A 16,529-nucleotide genomic window follows, 5' to 3' on the forward strand; every position below is an offset into this window, starting at 1 on the left:
GGCTCTTCTGAGGATCTGTTCTTTCTGTGGGTAGGAGGAGAGAGCCGCTAGGACATCGCGTGGTCTTTCCCCTGGGGCCCCTGATCTTTTAGGTCCAACCCTGTGGATTCTATCAATTCCTATTTCATCCGTGTCTCGGGACCCCAGTATGTCTCTGAACCCCTCCTTTACCGCCTCTTTCAGATCTTTGTCTAGCACTGTTTCCGCCATATTCTTGATTCGGATGTTGGCGCGCCTAGAACGGTTCTCCAAGTCCTCGCATTGAAGTTCCAAGTTGTGAGTGGGTGTCACCAAGTGTTCTTGCGTTTCGCTTGTTTGTCTCATATCTTCTTCTAGACTTTGCACCGTTTTTTCCACTGTGTCCGTTCTTTCTTCTAAGTTGTTTATATCAATTTTCATGTCTTGTACCACTTGTTTCATTTCATTTTTCATAGTTGTAAATTGTTCTTGAACTGTGGACATGAATTTTTCTTGCAAGTCCATGAACCAGGTTTGCATATCTTCCCTGGTCAGTGGTTGTAGTTGTTGGGATAGTGACTCTGGCTCCCCCATGGATTCTCCCTGGGTCCTCCCCCTCGGTTGCGATGATCCCTCTGTTGACCACATTTGCAGAATATCTGCACCTTGCTTCACAGATTGGGGTGTCTGTTGGATGGGGTTCCCCTTACTTTTTGCTCTAGACATGGTAGCTTGATCCGGTAAAATGTCTATGGGGGCTGCTGCGCCTTCTTGTAGCCATCCGAAGGGCCCTTCTCCCGGTCCTGTCCTCTGAAATGTCTCTGTGGGCGGAGGGTCCTCAATTTAGGCAGATGTGCAGTCTGCGTTTCTTCTCCTTTGGTACTCAGTGTCTATGTTGTTGGTAGGTACTGTTTCCCCTTAGTTGCTGTCCCTCCACTCCTTGCCCCCTGGTTAGTGGGGGAAGAGGATTCTCCAACCTGCGCGGGGGGGGGTCTTGCGTAGTGGATTCTTTCAGACCGGGGGGGATCCCCGATCCAGATAATGCCGGAGCCCTTTCACGCTGCGGGGGTTATTTGTTATAATTTTGTCTTGTTATATATATTTCCCCGCATTCATCCCGCAAATTTTTTTTTTTTATTTTTTATTTTTGTTTTCCCTCCTTTTTCTTCTCTGGGTCCTCCCCCTCCGGGGTGCAACGATGTGGGCAGGTGAATATTTCCCCCCCCCAGTTGGCTCACCTCATCACGTCCTGCACTATATGTCAGGGCGGCCCCCGCTTCAACACGCCAGCGGACCACCCCGATCGCGCTGCTCTCTCCCCTCCCCGGCGCCGCTGCTGCCGCTGTGGCTCCCTCCTCCTCGGTGCTCTTCGTTTGTCTGTGCGGCGCCGGGGGGGGCGAGCCTTCTCTCGGGGCGCCACTGAATCCCCGATCCGACCCCCACACCAGCCGACGCCTCCCGAACTCCCGGGGCCGCGTTGTGAGGTCCTCTGCGGCGCTGGAGAGTCTCCCTCGGCCGATGGGGGAGGGGCCGGTCTGCCTTCTCCCCGGATCTCGTCCGCCAATTGATCCGCCGCGGCGCCGTTTCCTCGCCGGGAGGGGTGGCGGGGGGGACTTCCAACTGTCGGGGGGGGGTCGAGTGACGGTCCATCACGGCTTCGGTCGTGCTGTTTTTTTGGCGGCCCGGGCGGAGCGCGGATTAGCTGCGACTCCTCACCCCGGCGACCATCTTGGATCCTCAACTCCTTGTTATTTTAAGAGGCCTGTACAAGAAAGCCTAGGAGCTTCAATTAAAGCTTCAATTAAAAATAGTTTTTGGTTTTGCTAGTGTCAAGGAGTTCCCCCCTTCTCACCTGAGTCCGTTCTTTACTGGTGTCCTTGGTCGATGCCTTCTTGCGGATGGACCGGGTCTTGAAGAAGGCTGTCCGAGTCTTTTCTGAATCCAGAATGCGTTCAGTTTCCGGGATGCCGAATCCAGCAATCCAGGAGGCAGTGAAAGCACGCTAGCCACGAATCCAGGAGGTAAGTAGAAGGGGGAGGACAAGGAAGGGATAGCGGGATTGGAAAAAGGAGAAGAACCGCAAGCTACGGAGCACACGTCTGGTCGCTACTTCGCAACAGCATTGAGACACGCGGAGCCGCAGAAGGCGTAGTCTATTAGTAGAAAAGGCTACGCCCAGCGCATGGAGCGAGAAGGGATACGCTGGACGGCCATTTTGGGAGTATTAATGAGTGCAAGCCTGCTGTGACCAAGAAGCCCAAAAGGGGCGCACTCTCTGATTCATGACAGCATGCCTCCTCCGAAGACCTTTCCCTCCAGGTTTGCCCGGGTGAATGAAATGAAATCTTCTGAGCAGCCGAGGGGCCTTGATGTTTGACATAGGCTCCCAGGTTCTTTCACTAGGGGGATATCCTTTCCATTCAACCAGATATTGAAGCTGGCCCCTTCTATACCTGGAATCACAAATCCGGGACACCTCGTATTCCAATTGGTTGTCGGCCAGTATGGGAGGAGGTTTGCAGGGTTTCCGGGAGGATGGATAGTAGGGTTTCAGCAACGATGTGTGAAAGACTGGGTGTATGGCAATTTGATCCGATAAGAAACGGGATTTATATCTTCTTTGATGGGAAATGGACCATAGTATTGAGGGGCCAGTTTACTAGGCCTTAGATGTCGGGGTAGTAATTTTGAGCACAACCCGACCTGGTCACCGATTGCATAAGAAGGGCCTGGTCTTCTTTTGGAATCTGCATATTTCTTGGTCTGTTTTCTGGCCTTCTCCAAGAATTCCTTGGCCTCCTTATGTATATTGACAAGGGTTTCGATCCAGGAGTCAACTGTAGGTACTGGTGTAGGTTGAGGAAGAACAGAAGGCAGGAACGATGGATGGAAACCTTGACTGCAATAAAAGGGGCTGGTCTTAAGTGCCGAATGGTCGGAATTGTTGTAGGCGAATTCAGCCACGGGTATCAGGAGGGCCCAGTCATCCTGAACCTTGGTGGCGAAGCATCAAATATACTGTTTGAGGGTTTGATTGACACGTTCTGTGGCTCCGTTGGTTTGAGGGTGATATCCTGAAGAAAGGGCACGTTGGATTCCTAAGCATTGACAGAGACATTTCCAGAATTGTGAGATGTATTGAGGTCCACGATCTGATATGATCTTGGAAGGGAGTCAGAGCAAACGGAATATGTGTTCCAGGAAGATTCCTGCTAGTTCAGAGGAGGATGGTAGTTTATGCAGGGGTGTAAAATGAGCCATATGAGTGAACAAGTCTATGGTAACCATAATGGTAATGTATCCACGGGAAGGTGGTAGTTCCACAATGAAGTCCGTAGCGATAATCTCCCATGGCCTGGTTGGCAGTGTAGGTTGCAGTAGGAGGCCCGCCGGTCTCTTGTTATCATGTTTTGACTGCAGACAATACAGGATTGAATGTACTGCCGTACATCGAATCTCATCCTAGGCCACCAGAATTGCCTTTGTGTAAGACGGAGGGTATTGGCGATGACACGATGTCCGGAGTGTAGGGTATCATGACAGAGATTTATTATTCTTTGTTGTAGCCTTTTTGTAGGGATGACCAATACATTGGGCCTCATTACGACCCAGGCGCTAATGGGTTAACGGCGCCTTAAAAGGCTGCGGTGCCATTAACCTATTAGCGCCTAATTACGAGGTCCCTTTGCGGGACCCGACCTTAACGGCTGGTGTAGACCAGCCGTTAAAGTAGGGACCCGCAAAGGGACCTTGGTGCTAATTACTGTGCTGCAATTTGCGGCACCGTAATTAGCGCCTTCCCCATTCCTATTGAGCCCTATGGGGCAAAAATTGGAATGGGGAAGGGCCATGGAGGAAGGGGGAATAACCGCCCCGCCAACCTTGTAATGGGGTGGTAATTCCCCCTTTCTCCATGGCGGAGTCGGTAATTTACCGGCATGGACCATGGTGCTAATAGCACCATGGTCTTCCGCCAGGGTCGTAATGAGGCCCATTGTCCTTGAACAGATACCCTTCCCGGACCCTTAGATTCCATTGATTTTTCTTGGATATATCCTTCCACAGATCAGAGGATTGGGTCTGAGCTTGGATTTCTTCAAGGAGGTTGACTGCTTGGGCTACAAAGATCTTGGGGGAAAACATCTGAGGACATGCCTTGTCTTCAATGGGCTCGTAGTCTGGTCGTCGAGATAAGGCGTCAGCAATTATGTTTTGTGATCCTGGAACATGAGTGATGTGGAACTGGTACTGGGCAAAGAAGTAGGCCCATTGCGCCTGACGACTATTCCTACACTCCAAAGACTGTAGAATCTGGAGGTTCTGGTGGTCCGTACGGACCTGAACTGGATGTTTAGCTCCCAGAAGTAAATGTCGCCACTCAGTGAAGGCTTGACGGATGGCTAACAATTCCTTTTCCAGGACTGAATAGTGTGTTTCACTAGGAGTCAGGATTCGTGAAAGATAAGCAATTGGGTGTTCCAGTTTATCTCCTAATTCTTGCTTCAGGACCACACCTATGGCGTAATTGCAGGCGTCCGTTTCTACTAGGAAGGGTCGAGTAGTATCGGGTTGGGCCAAGATAGGAGCTTGTGTAAACTCTGTCTTCAAACGCTGGAACGCCGTTTCTTGTGGTATAGACCAGAGGAAGGGAGTGTCTTTCTTCAGGAGAGCAACAACCGGTTGTACTATCTCAGAGAAATTAGATATGAACTTGCGGTAGAAATTGGCAATGCCCAGGAATGATTGAACTTGTTTCACAGAAGTAGGAGCAGTCCAGGTCAGTATGGCCTTTACCTTTGAAGGATCCATACGGATTCCTTCTGGGCTAAGGATAAATCCTAGGTAATGAACGGAGGTTACATGAAACAAAGATTTTTTGGGTTTGGCTAAGAGTTTGTGTTCTTTAAGTCTCTGCAAGACTGCCTTCATGTGCTCTTCATGTTGTATAGGGTCCTTGGAGAAGATCAATATGTCATCCAGATATACAATGACGAAGAGAAACAACATGTCAGAAAACACCCTGTCCATAAAGCGTTGGAAAATTGCTGGGGCATTAGCTAGTCCAAAGGGCATGACTAGATATTCATAATGGCCAAAGGGTGTTCTGAAGGCGGTTTTCCATTCGTCCCCTTCTCGGACACGAATCAAATGACAGGTGCCCCTGAGATCCAACTTGGTGAATATTACCGCGCCTCTCACGGCTTCCAGGATGTCCGAAATCAAGGGTAACAGGTACCAGTCCTTGAGGGTGCATTGATTTAGGCCGCGATAATCGAGGCAGGGTCTGAGTTCCTTGGTATCCTGCTTGGGAACAAAGAATAGGGAAGCACCAGCAGGAGATTTTGAAGGTCTTACTGTGCCATTTTCAAGGTTGGTATCCAGGTATTCTCTTAGGGCCTTTTTCTCGGGTTCGGAAAGGATGAACATCCTGCCAAAGTGAATCACTGTGGAGGGTTCTGTATCTATTGCGCAGTCTTCAGGTCTGTGTGGGGGTAAGGCCTGGACTATGGTAGTCGAAAACACATCAGAATATCCTTGATAGGCCTCAGGAACGTGTATGACATTAGACACCATGAGTGATGTCTGTTGTTCCCTTGTAGGTTCCTTTGGGTGTGTTAACGGAGGTTCCAGGGATAGGCAGTGAGACATGCAAAACTCTGAGCCTAGGAATAGAGAACCCGCTGTCCAGTTGATATATGGATTGTGTTTCTGTAGCCAGGTCATACCCAAAACCATGGGGTAATGAGCTGACTTAATGATGTCAAACCTAATCAGCTCCTGATGGTGATTTATTGAAAGCTGGATCTCTTGGTCTGCAGGCTTATGGGCCCTGATGCGAGGGGTCTTCCGTCAATAGCTTCCACAGGTTGCATGGTGCTTCGTGTCTCGTACGGAATTCGATGTTTAGTAACCCATTCTTGATCGATGAATATCCCCATAGCTCCGCAGTCTACCAGGACCAAAATGGAATAGGTCTTATTCTTGGAGGGTGATAAGGCGGCCTGTAATATCACCAATTTGTTTTGTCCAGGAGAGTTCAAGGATGGAATTGATGTGGAGCATACATCTCTCTCCTGAAGCTCTGCTCCATCTAGGATCGGGAGCTGGAGTTTCCCGAACGCCGAGGGGGTGCTAGAGGGCATTCCCTAACCAAATGCTTATCTGAGGCACAATACATGCACAAGCCCGTATGAAATCTTCTCATTCTCTCTTGTGGAGATATGGGTCCACGAAAGGCCCCAATCTGCATGGGCTCTGGTTCCGTGACTGGGCTTGGGTTGGTGTCCGTTCTGACGGTACTCTCAAATGATACCTTGGGAGGAATTCCCCTGGTTTTTTTCTGTCTTCCTTTCCTGGATACTGAAGTCAATTTGCATGGTAAAATCCATTAGTTCCTGGAACGAGCTTGGTCGTGCCACTCTGGCCAGCTCATCCTTAAAGGGATGGTCTAGTAAAAATTTTTATTTAAAAAATAGATAGGCCACATAAAAAAGAAAATACTAGCATCCTCCGTTTTAAAACTTCCTATGTAAAATTTTGAGCTATTCAAGCTCAAAATTCGAAAAAGCAAGCACAGGGGCGCAGCCATTTTGTGAAATGGAGGCCCTCCTGTGCTGGCTTTTGCTTTTGCGGCACTAATGAAGGAAAAGCCAGCCTGCTGTAGTAAACAAAGTCTATACCCCAAATAGGAAATGCTAAATGCTGCGTTGTCTGCCTAAATCTGCTTTCCCATTTGGGGCTCTCGGGCTCCCCGTGGGGAGCCCGAGAGCCCCAAATGGGAAAGCAGATTCAGGCAGACACAACGCGGTTGTTTTCCGCAATGCCGTGGGGAGCCCGAGAGCCCCAAATGGTAAAGCAGATTGAGGCAGACACAACGCGGTTGTTCTCCGCAATGCCGCGTTGTGTCTGCCTGAATCTGCTTTTCTCCGTGGGGAGCCCGAGAGCCCCAAATGGTAAAGCAGATTCAGGCAGACACAACGCGGTTGTGTTGGAAAACGCTGCAGTTTTTCTTTCCGAGTTTCTCAGGCTCCTCCGAGCCGGAGGAGCCTGAGAAACTTGGAAAGAAAAACCGCAGAAGCGACCGCAAACATAAATACAACGTTTTTAAAGCTGCAGTTTTATTTCTAAGTTTTCCGGGCTCCTCCAAACGCAGCTAGTGCTTATTATTTGTAAAAAAAATAAATAGCACTTACCGAGATTCAGCTGCAGCTTTCCTGCTCTGGTCTCCGGTCCGTGTCCTCCGAGTCCCGGCACTAATGAAGGGAAAGCCACCCAGCGGTAAACTTTGTTTACTACAGCTGGCTGGCTTTTCCTTCATTAGTGCCGCAAAAGCAAAAGCCAGCACAGGAGGGCCTCCATTTCACAAAATGGCTGCGCCCCTGTGCTTGCTTTTTCGAATTTTGAGCTTGAATAGCTCAAAATTTTACATAGGAAGTTTTAAAACGGAGGATGCTAGTATTTTTTTTATGTGGCCTATCTATTTTTTAAATAAACATTTTTACTAGACCATCCCTTTAATTTCTTCGTTCAATCCTCTCCTGAACAGGGTAAAGCTCGCCTCAGCGGACCAGTCAGCTTCCTTAGCCAGTTGTTTAAATTGGGTCACATACGTGAGCATATCCTGGGAACCTTGCTGAAAGTCTAACAGGCATTCCTGGACACTGTAAACCTGCTCAGGGCGGTCAAACATGTTTTTAAGGGCCTGTATAAATCCATCATAGTCGTCCAAGAGGGCATTACTAGAGCTAACGAGGGGAGTAGCCCAAGTTAAGGCATTCCCGGAAAGGTGAGAGATTATAAAACCCACCTTGGCCCTGGGGGTCGAAAAGTAATAGGGCTTGAAGGTAAAGTGGACCAAGCACGAATCCAGGAATTCACGAAGGGTTTTTGCTGAGCCGTCGTATTTGTCCAAGATGCCGCCCAGTAAGACACTTTCTTTTGTAGCAGAATCCCGGGATAGGACCAATTGTTTGAGAGCGGCGTTCTCCGCCTTTAAATTCTGTACCTCGGTTGATAATTCCTGCATACTACGCATCAGGTCCTGCACGGCAGCCTCCATATCAATATCCAGTTCGGTCGGGTGGCGTCTCAAATTGTCAAGGAGTTCCCCCCTTCTCATCTGAGTCAGTTCTTTACTGGTGTCCTTGGTCGATGCCTTCTTGCGGATGGACCGGGTCTTGAAGAAGGCTGCCCGAGTCTCTTCCGAATCCAGAATGCGTTCAGTTTCCGGGATGCCGAATCCAGGAATCCAGGAGGCAGTGAAAGCACGCTAGCCACGAATCCAGGAGGTAAGTAGAAGGGGGAGGACAAGGAAGGGATAGCAGGATTGGAAAAAGGAGAACAACCTCGAGCTACGGAGCACACGTCTGGTCGCCACTTCGCAATAGCATTGAGACGCTCGGAGCCGCGGAAGGCATGGTCTATTAGTAGAAAAGGCTACGTCCAGCGCATGGAGCGAGAAGGGATACGCTGGATGGCCATGTTGGGAGTATTAATGAGTGCAAGCCCGCTGTGACAGGGACCAAGAAGCCCAAAAGTGGCGCACTCTGTGATTCATGACAGCTAGGGGTAGCAAGGAAGACCATAGGGGTAGCAAGGGAGACCTCTGGGGTCTCAGCTGCGCCCCCCTGGTGACCCACAAATGACATCCGTGGGACTGGGGAGGGAATGCCCGTGGGTGAGACATGGTATCCCCCTGTTCTAGTTCTGATCTGTCCTACCCTCCCTCTACTGTCAAAGGATATTGCCACACATGTCCTTTCCTACCGAAGGACTTTCTCTCAAACACTAATCTTGAGAAGGGGAAGAGAAAACTAACAGTAATATCATCTTTCTGTCATAAGGATACCCCTAGAACTGAGACTTGGTATCCCCCGTTCTCTGAAAGTACCCTATTCACCCCCCCTCCCCGGCCCCCTCAGCCTTCATAGGCTGTATTAAGACACATACTCTTCCTTTCTCCAAATAGCACTCAAATAGTGTGACGAAGAAGAGGAAGTCAAGAGGAGAGTAGACTTCCTAGAGAAACACCACTATGGTACCGGGACGAGGAAGATGCAGATCAAGGCACATCAACATCCTCATTGAACCTGTCCAACTAACAAGGCCAGGCGGGGTCAGGAAATTGACATCAACCATGCCCACCTGTAGCCTATTAACTATGCCGGCAAATATAAAGAGGACACACATTAAGCAGTTGGAACGAGTCAGGAGGAGAGCTGAGGACCTGTGGCTGCCCAGGACCAGCTGCGAGGAACCGAGATGCGGAGACGGCGCAGGGCTGTGTGAGGAAGACTCCAGAGAAAGCATTGCTAGAGGCTCATATCTCCACCAAAGAAGAGAGGCCCGGAAAAGGGAGCCGGGGGCGTGATGACTCCTTGTTACATCAGTGAAACAAAATGCTCATTCCCCTGGGCAACGACAGGAGCCCAGGAGTGTCTGAGGGGCAGGTGGTGGTACCATGATATCAGACGGCAAAAACATTGACCCCAGAATGAAGGAAACACAACCGGTGAGTCAAGCACAGTGAAAGCCTGGTGTCTGTTACGCAAGTGACTGAGATATGACATTGCAGCTCGATTGCGTTAGGTTAAAGATGCGTCAGGTGAAATTGATGAGTGAAAACACAAGGATACAAAGGGGCATAGTAGTTGCGTCTATGATTACATGTTCTCGAAAGACTATCTGAAGGAAGGAAGTGCATGCAAAGAGGGGATCTGTGCGCAGACACGAAAAGCATGCGAAATATAGATCCTAAAAAAGGGGAGCTATGCAAAAAGTGGAAGCACAATTCCTAAAGTTGATGGGAAGTAAAGAAACAAAGCAGAGAGTTTTGAACAAGCATTGGGGTGACTACCAGTCGGGAAAAGAGTACACCCTTAAAGTTTAAGGCACCTGGTTGCGCAACATGTAATGGGTGGACGGTGTATCTGACAGGTGCGCCTCGACAAGGGTAGCACCAGTTGAAAGCAAGAAGATACATGATCTGGTACAGTTAAAAGCTAAAAGGACTTAGTTCAGAATGGGGAAGGGAGTCCTGAAAGAAGACCAGTGAACTGTATGCAACTTTTGGTGTTGGTGTTAAAGGAAATACAACTGAACCTGTTGACCTTTAGTGATTTGAAAGTAACCACGAGGGTCTAAACTTGTGAGAGGGAAGCCTGAGAGACCTATTGAAGAAGTGTGAACCAGAGGGCTTATTGGGTTCAAGGAAGGGGGACCTGGAGAAGCCTGCAGAATTTACAAGGAAAAGTTACTGTGAACATTTTGCCAAGTGAATCCTGAGAGATCTGTGGAACCTTATAATCCTTAGTGCCCTGAACTTGGGGAAGGGAGCTGCAGAAGAGCCCCATTGCACATTAACTTCACTTTGAACACTACTGAGTTGGCCAAATCGCATACACCATGTTATTGTGTAGAAGTGAGGGCAAGCGTAGGTTTTGACAGACAGTATTTTGTTTTGGACTGACAGATTTAGATTCCCCTTAGTTTTCTTTCTGTTAGGGAACCTTCCCACTTCAGAGTTAGGGCAAGCTCGGCATTCTACCATCCTGATCATTGAAAATAAAGGTTTTGAAAATCCACTTTATCTGTCTGTGTCTTATCTTGATACCATGCCAGATATCTGTAATATCTGTTGTGCACAGTAACAAACAACATACCCAGATTACATTGTTCTCCTGTGAAAACTGGGAGTCTTAATTAATTTCTACCTGGCAGAGGTCCTTACACCCTGAACTATATTAGATTCTGTGGAAATGTAATGTTGAAATATTCTTTCACTGTATCAATTCACTGACTTTTAAGGCGTATTAAGTTGTCAACAGGCAGCAGGTCTGTTCACGGATCAATCACTCTATTGGCCCACTCTGACTAATCCCTTCACACTACCTGGATTTGCAAGGCCTCTGGCTATTCTCAGGAACCAACTCCACCGTCAGGCACTTTTGGTTTAACTACTTAGTGTTGGATTCCCTCTGCTCCAGCCCCAAACCGGAATGGGCCTGACCAATATTGCTTTAAGACTCTTCTTCCATGGTGGTTCCTTCCTGTCCTTTTTGAATCATTCTGTCTCAATATAAGAACACTGGTATTCTTTCCATACCCGCTGTCTTTCTGTACTGTATGCTAGCCAAAAATCATTCTCCCTTCTCTGCATAAGGTTAGCCTTTATAAAATGCATAACAACACTCCTTATGAGACATTGATGATGACTTTGGGCCTCATCACAAGTCTGGCGGTAACCGTTAAAAGTGGTAGTAACAGAATTAGCGGTGCCAATACCGCTCTGCCGGATCATGAGCAATTACAGCCGGCGCTATTACAGCTGGCTCAAACACAGCCGTCCACACGAGGCGCAAACACAGCAGCATCACAAGTCTATATTCAGCGGTATTAGCTTCCAGCTGGAGGTAAATTAACACAGGTGTCTGAAAAAAGTCACAGGTGATCCCAATCCACCCCAGGGGGCTACATAAGGCACACCCAAACACTGTTTCCAAGACCATGCTGCCACTAGCCACTGAGCTGGCAAAGGCAGCTGCTCATGCTGCGCCTGGGAGTAGAGAGGCAGGACAACCAGTACCAGAGCACAGGAAGTACAGGGGGCATTTGAGGGAGGAGGAGGAGAGCCCAGGCAAGGCGTGCACCAATCTCCAGGGTCAGTGAGGGTCCAGAGCTCTCATTGTGGACCCTCACTGACAGCCAGTTGGTCACCCTGTACCGCCTCAATAGGGACACCATAACACTGCTGCTCACCACAGTACAGGCTGACTTAGGGAGCAGGATCAACATCCGGACAGCTGTGCCCCCACTGCCCCCCTCCCTCACCCCCGGAACTGGCACCTTCCAGCACCCAGTGGCCATGATGCACAGCATGGCTCAGCCCACATTCTGAGCAGTGTTGGGCCAGGTGCTTGAGGCCCTACTGCGTCAAAAGTGCAACGCCACATCTCACTGCCTACCACCCAGCCCAGGTCAATGACATGAAGGCACAGTTTTATGTCGTTACCCAAATGCCAAATGTGATTGTTGCTCTGGACTGTACCTATGTTGCACTGGTGGCTCCATAGGCCCACGAAGCAGTGTACCATAACTGGAAGCACTGCCACTCCCTGAATGTGCAGATGACCTGCATCCCCAACCTGTACATCACCCACTGCTGTCCCCGCTACCCTGGTCTTACGGAACAGCACACTACCAGGATACATACAGAGGCACAGAGGACAGCAGACCTGGGTAGTGGGGGAGTAGAAAAGCCATCACACATGCGCTGTGAAGCACATGCCCAAATGGGGGCAGGGGAGCAAATAGCTACACAAAGGATGTCATGACAAGCAAATGCAAATTCCGTACTTGTCCACCTCCCGCACCAGTGTCACAGTACAGGCCAGGGAGCATGCACATGTCGGACTTACTTGCATGGAGAAGCTGATATACACATAAAGCAACAACTATAAACATCCAACACCCCTGGACATTGGATCCCCTCAAGCTTGTTTACTGGGAAGTTTCACAAGATCCAAAGAAGTGAGACATATTAGTAAGCTCAAGGATTTGGAATACATACTTGTAAAAAGCAGGATTGCAATGGGGTGGAAGGCGCTTGGGAGACCATCAGTGAGGGGGTGGTGGGCGGACCTTATAAAATGGACAAACAGAGAGACTGTGGTGTGGCGGGAAACAGCGAGTCGGGACACGGAACAAGGAGGCGGGGCAGTAGATGCATGGAGACAGTTAATAGTAGAATTATCCGCTTCTGTGAGGGGCACCACAGATTCAGAAGAAACACCTGCACAGACAGAGACTGATGTATAATGGGTCACCAGGAATGCAGGAGTGAAGTGATAGAGTTAGTAAGTATGATGTAGGCCGGGGATGGGGGAGGGAGATGGAGGAGTGTGGGGAACAGACGCAGAGGTTATGTAATATGATGTATATGTTTACGCAAGTCTGTTAGTGTTATGTTTTTTGTGAAATAAATAATACAAGTTGTTTTTTAAAAAAACAATAAGCATCCAACATGAATACACATACCACAATGCAACATGCACTTACCAAAGGAATGATGACAAATGGCCTCATTGTCTCAAACAAGAACAACCCTGCCAGTAATTTGTAATCGGTTATTTATAAGGTGCTTAATACTCAGAGGCAGACCCGGGGATCGAACCTTTGTTGCTCTGCGTCGTCTTGCTTCCAAGGAGTGCACGTTGCCCCTAAACTATCCTCCCGCGCCATGTAGTGTGGCTAGCCCACAATGGCTAGCTGGCAGACCCAGATGCTCAGGGAGGGCCAATGGGAAACCTAGCATGCCACATGCACAGTGGAAATACACTGCCAGATGACAGCCACCATTTGAGATGCACATGTCACAAAATACACCTCACGTAACATATGCTGCAAGGGGACAGGGTGCATGTGAAGGAGAAACAATGCATGACACGAGTGACACAGCATGCACAGACATATAATCGACACATGACATGAAAAGAAGGCCCATTTATATGCACAAGTAGTCCATTGCCCTGATATTGTGTAAACCCACATCTTACAACGTGACTAATGCCTGTGCCTCCCCCCATGCAGGTGACTCCGGACACCCACAGCTGCCGTGGCTAATGACCCCTGTGCGTGATCCACAAACACTGCAGGATAATGCCTACAGCCATGCTCATAGCAGGACCTGTGTGTGCATCGAGCGTACCTTTTGGCCTCCTGAAGGCACATTTCCGCTGCCTCGACCGTACCGATAGAGGCCTGATGTACACTCCAGAGAAAGTGGGTAAAATTGTGTTTGTGTGCCTTTCTGCACCATATCTGCCTGAAGAGGAATGTCCCGCTACCCCTTGACATGGACATACCACCCCCAGAGGATGAGGATGCAGTGTCTGTGCCTGAGGCAAATGCATGCATTGCCAGAGATCATGTGAGGGATGGGAAACTGGCCCGCCAGGGACTGATAAACCATTTCTTCTGACACTTTAACATGGCACAAGCCATGCACACTTGTGTGACGCTCGCCTCTATCAATAAACACGATAATTACACAATCAGGAATGTCCTTGCATTGATGAAGTTAAATGGTTTTGTAATGAAGCGCCCCAACTATCCCACCTCCCCCTACCAACTCCCCAGCACACAATCTCCCCTCCCGCCTCCCCCCACCAACTCCCCAGCATGGCCACGCATTGGCAATTAGTGTCCCAGAGTCCTTCACAACCGTGGCCTCTTCCCCACCCATACACCCCTGCCGGACCCTGGTGATTTTGGGCACAGAAGGTGCTGTGACTGTTGCCGCGGCATGCCCTGCTGTGACCCCTCTGTGAGTGTGGTTGAAGTGGATAGGAGGGAGCCTGTTCCCAGGTTTTGCTGACGTTGTACCTCTGTGCTCTGCCGGATGGCCTCAGCCAGTACAGAGACACCTTCTGTCATTTCCCTGACCCATTGGGTGTACAGTGTCATGGCGGATGTGTTGGCTGCTGTCTCTGTCTTGTTCCGCGCCATGGCATGCACAAACCTGTGGGTAGCCCCCTGGATGCTGTTCCTAATGACCTGCAGGTGTGCGAAGTGTCTGTGGCCAAACTCCTCTATCTCCTGTTGTCTGCACTACATGTCCAAGAGCCTCCGCAACACATGATGTGTTGTGTGGATGAGGGGGCTCTGCACTGGCCCAGGGCTGAATGCAGGAAAGCCATATGAGGGAGTATCAGCGTCCGGTTCTATTGTCCGTGCACGCTGGCGGTGTGGAGGACTCTCCAGGGAGTGGTGGCGCTAGTGGCGTGGAGGGCACTCTGGGGTGTGTGGCTCTTTGGCAGGTGGTGACACTGGGCTGGTGTCCCCCTGTGACTCCTCAGTCACCCTGCCAGCAGGTGTAGACTCAGTGTCTGTGCCTCTGGCTGTGGGTGTTGTGTGCCCTACACTGCTCCTGGTGGTCTGTGGTGTGGGCATTGCATGAGCCCTGCTGTGCTGCGGCATAATGCGCTGGGACCTCCACCTTGGTATAGCCTGTTTGTGCCTTTGCAAGGTGGTGTGGCGCTGGTGGCAGACCTTGAGGGCCTGGAAGCACCACTCCCATATGGGCCCGCAACCTCCTGATCCTCCTCTGATGCCTCTGGCGAAGTGTGAGTGCCTGTAGGGGACATAGGAAATGTTGTCAGGTATGATTCCCCTGCAGGTGTTGGCATGCTAGGGACAATTGCCATGGTACAGAGTGTGACCCCACACATATGGGCCAATGGCCATGGTTGGTCACGGGAGGCTGCACGTGGGCCCAGCGTCATGGGGTTGCTTGTAGCGATGGGCTTGTGACCCATGGCTTGGTGGTCTTTGGTCTGTGTGTGGGTAGGGCAGGGTGTTCATGCTGGGGCAGCTTACGTCTGACATGCATGATTGTGGTCCTTCATGGCCCCACATACCCTCCCCAGGTGGCACTCATATGGTGGGGCTAGTGGCTTAGTCCATGACACTGCTCTGCAGTCAGCAGGGCTGCACTGTGGTGCACAGTGATTGGCAGGCTGGGGACATGTCGGTGTGTGGGATGTGTGCTTCCCTGTGGCTTGTCTGCCATGCCGATATGGGCAGGCCTACTGGGCCTGCAAAATGCTGCTGTGACTGCTGCACAGTGTTGTGGTTGCTCACGCACCTCAATCCCGTTGGCACAGGATGTGCCAGTAGGGGTGTGGTGTGCATGGCATTTGTTTGCTTCACTTGCCTGCCCTTCCTGCTGCTGTGACGCTCAGGGGTGCTCTGCACCATGGTTGCTGTAGGGGAGGGCTGATGTGCCACCCCATCATTTTGCCCTGTTGGCATGCTCGACTTCTGGGTGTGCTGACTTGTGTCCCTGTCCACTGAGGCATCTTATGCTGGGCTGTCATTTGTGCGTGGATTTGTGTTGGGAGGGGGGGAGCTCAACTCCTGCTTCCTGGCTGCAGGCACCCGCCTCGGCACTGCCGATTCCCTCTATCCCTTAGAGGTCCAGCTCTGTGCTGCATTTCTCCTCTGAGGCGGTGAGGACCAGTGGCTCAACTGTGCTTCCTCCGGTCGCCAGGGACTCCCACCGGTGTTGGGGCACAGACCCTGCACCCTGGCCGGTAGGTCGTTCCTTAGCTTGCACAGTCCTCTCCATCACAGGGTTCGCTGGATACTGCTGTCACCTTCTGGCAGATGGAATTCCAGATGACTGTCCTGCACTGCTCAGTGTTCTTCCGTTCGGCGACTGCCATAAAGTTCCTCACAGTGGGCAATGACCTCATCTGTGAGGACCACCAGCTCCCCCTCGCTAAATTTGGGTTTGCGCAGGTGATGTTCCGCCACCTTGCCTCTTATCCTCTCCTGGGACAATATTTGCATCTTACCAAGACCGGATGGCTGCAGGAAGGGGAGATATTTAATAGATTGTGTTTTCCAAAATGGCCACTCTGATGCTTCCCACTCCGGCGGTGACGCAATTTCTGCCGGCGCTATTAGCGGCCGCACTAACAGCGCTGGAATCGCCGTTGGTACCGCTATTAACACTGCTTTCTCTGTGGTAGCCCTTATTCTGGTGCTGTTACCACCAGGCCCTAATAGCA

This window comes from Ambystoma mexicanum, chromosome 14, assembly GCF_040938575.1.
Source record: "Ambystoma mexicanum isolate Mex_15411 chromosome 14, UKY_AmexF1_1, whole genome shotgun sequence".
Taxonomy (NCBI): domain Eukaryota; kingdom Metazoa; phylum Chordata; class Amphibia; order Caudata; family Ambystomatidae; genus Ambystoma; species Ambystoma mexicanum.